The sequence below is a fragment of the Rhagoletis zephyria genome, unplaced genomic scaffold (genome assembly GCF_001687245.7).
Source record: "Rhagoletis zephyria isolate East Lansing unplaced genomic scaffold, Rhagoletis_zephyria_1.1 Rzeph_scaffold_00194, whole genome shotgun sequence".
Classification (NCBI taxonomy): Eukaryota; Metazoa; Arthropoda; class Insecta; order Diptera; family Tephritidae; genus Rhagoletis; species Rhagoletis zephyria.
In genome coordinates this window covers 1-5204 of record NW_016157278.1, presented here as the reverse complement: position 1 = coordinate 5204, position 5204 = coordinate 1, and positions in this window count along the sequence as shown.

Sequence of the window (5204 nt, the reverse complement as noted above, 5' to 3'; positions counted from 1 at the left end):
TAGTCATGAACGCGAACCGAGCACCAGTTCAATCAGGGAAAATGTAAACAAACGGAGATCCAATAAGAATACATGTAAGTATGTAGTTGTGTTTTAATAGGCGCGTTCGTTTAAAATCTCCAGTAAAAACCAACCAACTGCCAAATTCCGGCGAAATGTCATCTGTTCTCTCACAAGAGAAAAATATCCAAATTAGTACGCGAACAGAAAATTTGCGAAACTTGCTAGTTAGACGAACAGCTGATATAATTTTTGTTTACATTCAAAAGTGTAAAATTTAAAACGTCAAATCATCACAAAGTGTTATACTGACACCGTTTATTGATTAAACAAATAACTTGTAAATTCAGGGTGGTCTTTCAAATAAAAATAAACGAAAAGCAGCAATTGAGTTTTCTTTTTTCAATTTTATTGCAAGCGCAGTTATACAAAATCACAATTTTCAATTTCTTTTTAGCGAGCCGGATTAGTACCACCGTACTGTTTCAATAGCAATCAACAATTGAATTCTAACAACTTCAGCAACACAACGAAAGGCTTTTTTCCCCAGCCTACGCATACATGCATACATATGTACATATGCATGTACAAACGCGGCCAGCGAATAAGCAATTGGAGAATTTCTCCTTTTATTCAAAGGCAAACAGTTATTCAAAGGCAAATAGTTAACGAAGCATTTGCCTTCTTTTCCTTCTTTCGTTGTTTCGCAAAAATTAAGTATACATATGTATATGGTTGCCATCAGCAAAGATGAAAATATAGTTATCACAAGAATGTAGGAGGTTGCCATTAGACCAGTAAATACCCTGCGACAAATAATATTCTTTACAGCTCGGCCAATCTGACAAAATGATCGACCTCGATCATACTAACTAATAATATTCTTAAAACTAAATGATTGTTATATTTCTAGGGTAAATAATTAAGTTAATCATAATTCAATAAACTGGATATATTGCTCTTTGTTATTCATTTGTTACAACATTTTCAAGCTGATCATTCCTCCTCCAAAGTCGTATAAATCGCGACTCAATAATGCCGTTATATGGCAGTTGCGTAATGTGTGCATGCACAAAATACATTTCAGGAAAAGAAAAGAAGAGATATTACTGAAAAGTTATGTCTAGAAATGTTGCAGCACAATCCATATTTTAAAAATTGCAGATTTTTGTAAATATTTCGCGAAAATATCAACCAGAAAAACAGAAAATACCTGCTCCAAGCCAATTTTTAGACGCCAAATGAATTGAAATATCACGACCAAGTGTGCGAAAATGTAGTCGTCATGTAATTGTTGCATCATGATTGTGACGATGAAGTAGGTAACTATGATTGGACGACCAATGTGCAGAAAGCCTAAGGCAAACTGAATAGGGGTAGACTTATCTACCTCCATGCATTGATACTAGGTATTAAACGCGAGCAAAGCACTTTATCCGAAATTACAATCTCAATTATCTTGTAGTTATCGGCTTAAAAGGAGTGTTACATACAGAGTGTCCCAGAAGTAACGTGCCAAACTTTAGGGGAAGGTAGGTGGGGGTGAGCTCACTGATAAACAAAAAATTTTCAGGTAAAAGTGTCACCGTTTTTGAAATATTTACATTTTTTTCGATTTAAAAAAAATCGTGCCTTTTAATGTGTTTTCTTTAACTGCAACTACAAACCGGGCAATTATTAGTAATTTTTTATGTAAAATACTTCCAGATAGTTGCCTCCCATACTCAAATGCAATGTAGTTAAAATATATTAAGGAACCATCATAAAATTTGGACTATTTCTGGATTTTTAACTTTTCGATATTTTCTTCCCCAACTTTGACTATCTCGGGTGAAAAAAAATTACTGAGCTATAACTTTACATTACATAAAAATATTGCCCATTTCATAAAGATTTCGAAAGGTGCCACACTTACTGTTTCGAATAGAAAAAAAGTTATAGCCACTTTTGTGGGTAAAGGACTGAGACACGCTAGAATGTATTTAATAGATTTAAATTGAATTTGCTCTTGTTACCGTCAAATGACATGCTAAATAGTACAAAGGTACATTATTACCTGCTCCTGACATTATTTTGTGTTACTTACCGAGTTAGTGAAAGTGGATTTTGTGAAATTGGACCCTTCGAACATTGTGTTATTAATACTATGACAGAGAACACGCAGTATACGTCGCATGAATATGCGGATATTCACCTAATTTACGGTGAAGCTTGCTGTAATGCCAGAGCTGCTCAAAGACTCTATGCAGAGCGATACCCCAATCGTCGACATCCGGGTCGTGAATTATTCGCCCGGACCTATAGAGAAATATATGAAGGTAAGTGATTTTTACACCTTTCTTGTTTGCTTGCTTGTTAACTATCATTTTTCACTTTTTTAAGGTCGCACACCTGGAGGGGGCCTGCGGCTGTTGTTGCTGCAGGTGTCGTTGGTGTTGCAACCGCTTCTCTGCGGTTGTTGTTGCTGGTAGCCGGGTGTTATTGTTGTTGCTGTGGCTACTGATATTACGGCCGCTGCCGTGGCAGCCGATGTGGTGTCGCTGGTTGTTACTGTTGGTGCTGCTGCTGGTTTGACGCGGGTGCTCACCCCAGTTGCTGGTTGCCGTTTTTGCTGTTGCTGGTGCCGCTCCTTAGGCGGTTGCTGAGGTGCCGCTTAGGTGGTTCGCTGAGTTGCCCGGGTGCCCACCCCGGCTGCTGATGTTGTTGTTGTTGGTGCCGCTCCTTGGGAGGTCGCTTGTGCTGACGCGGGTGCTTACCCCGGTTGCTTATGCCGCTCCTGGGCGGTAGCGCTGGTGCCGCTCTTTAGGCGGTCGCCGCTGGTGTGCCGCTGTTTGTGCGGTTGTTTGGGGCCGCTCTCTTAGCGGTCGCTGGTATGCCGCTCTTTGGCCGCGCTGGTTACCCGGTTGCTCACCCTGGTTGTTGATTGCCGCTTCCGCGATCGCTGAGTTGCCGCTCTTTGCGCGGTCGCTGGCGCTTTGGCGCGCTGGGTTGCCGCTCCCTTAGGCGGCTGCTTGGTGCCGCTTCTTAGGCGGGTGTGGTGTTGACCCGGGTGCTTACCCCGGTTGTTGGTGTGCTGCTCTTTGGGCCGTTGCTGGTGCCCTGGCGCGCTGGGTTGCCGCTCTTTGGGGCGCACTGGTTACCCTGGGTGCTCACCCCGGTTGTTGGTGTAGTCGTTGTTGGTGCCGCTCCTTGGCGGTTCGCTGGTGTTGCCGCTCTTCGGGCGGTTGTTTGGGCCTTGGCGCGCTGGGTTGCCGCTCGTTGGGCGGTTGCTAGTGACCCGGGTGCTTACCCCGGTTGCTGTTGGTGCCGCTCCTTAGGTGGTTGTTGAGTCGGACGGAATAGCTGCAAAAAAAAAACACTGAATTTTAGTTTTAAATTGAAGTTGAGTTCCTTGCCTAAACGTGTATATTAAAATTTTGGATTTGGGTCGCGCGTTTGCCCACAGCACCCCTAAATCATTGTACAAATAACCAAAACCCCCTTGACTGTTCGACACTGGATTCGTCCATGGCGTCAATTGTACAGTATACGTTTGTGTTTGCTTGCTCCAAGTTACTCCATTCATATAAGAAGCTGGAGCAGAAAATCGTGCTCTCAACGAAGGTAAAGTGCTTTGGAGCGAGGAANGCTCCAAGTTACTCCATTCAAATAAGAAGCTGGAGCAGAAAATCGGGCTCTCAACGAAGGTAAAGTGCTTTGGAGCGAGGAAATCCTCCAGGAGCACCCAGAGCAGCTCATTACACAACTTATGGTTATTTGTATTAAAGAAGACTTACCTTGATTTCTGTTGCTGCGGAAGCTGCTGGTTATCGTTTGGCGGGTTTGATTTTCTTCCCCCTTTTCTTCACTTCACTAGCACTATTGTTCATATTCTTTTTTAATTATTTTTAATGAATTCTTTCCTTTTTTTGTTCAAAATTTTGTTTTAGAAAAATGTGTCACTTTTTTGTTTGCTTCGCTAGTTGACCGGTCCGAGTTTATCAAAACGATTTAGCTAATGACCGACTGTGGGTTTGCCATCAGGGTATTTATACCCTTGCATTGCGGGAATATTCCATTTGGAAAAATAACGGGCACTGCGTCATTTGGACTAGTTCCGTTACTCTTCCAAATGGAATTTNATCGGTGCTCGTAGTTGGTGATGGGGCTCTGTAGCTGAGCCTTCCGTACAGTTTGGGTACTGGATGATGGTATGGATGCCCTCCACCCAGTGGCTTATTTTATTTTAGGCTTTTTTCACTAATCACTGTAGGGTTTGATTTTCTTCCCCCTTTTCTTCACTTCACTAGCACTATTGTTCATATTCTTTTTTAATTATTTTTAATGAATTCTTTCCTTTTTTTGTTCAAAATTTTGTTTTAGAAAAATGTGTCACTTTTTTGTTTGCTTCGCTAGTTGACCGGTCCGAGTTTATCAAAACGATTTAGCTAATGACCGACTGTGGGTTTGCCATCAGGGTATTTATACCCTTGCATTGCGGGAATATTCCATTTGGAAAAATAACGGGCACTGCGTCATTTGGACTAGTTCCGTTACTCTTCCAAATGGAATTTGCCGCAGTGCAAGGAGGAATATCAAAAAAAAATCCGGGGTTGCCGTGACTCCTTTGCAAGTATTTTTATTTTTTTTCGGACTTAACCGCAACCAAAAAATCTTTGAAAATTTCTAGTTTACCAATTTGACAGTTTTGTGGTGAATACGAACGTCAGAATTTTATCTAGATCATGTGCTAGGTAAAATTTGACAGCTTCTAAATGTAATCAGCCTTATCATGAGTTTAATTTTTTTTCCGAACCGGTTCACTTTTCACTTTTGGTTTCCATGTATTTACCAAGGGCGAATGAACAATTTTTGGGGGAAACTCAGGATAAGGCAGAATACTGTGGGCGGTAATAAAGAATAAAAATGGAATCTGATAAAACAAAAGAACGTACGTTACTTGCAAGTTATAAAATAGATGTAAATTTAACAATTTCAGCAACACACAAAATAGAGCTTCTGCACGAGCATTTGTGTGGTTTTTTCCCCAAATGTCAAGATTTTTCCTTGCGGTTGCCACAGCAAAACTCAATTTATTCGTGTACCATGCCGAAAAAGTTATCGATTGCCACTGGCTCTATATCAGAATATCTAAAATGTTGCCGCCAGAACGCTTTAGTACAAGGGGAAACGTAGCTGTCAAACTACCAAGTCACCGCAATAGG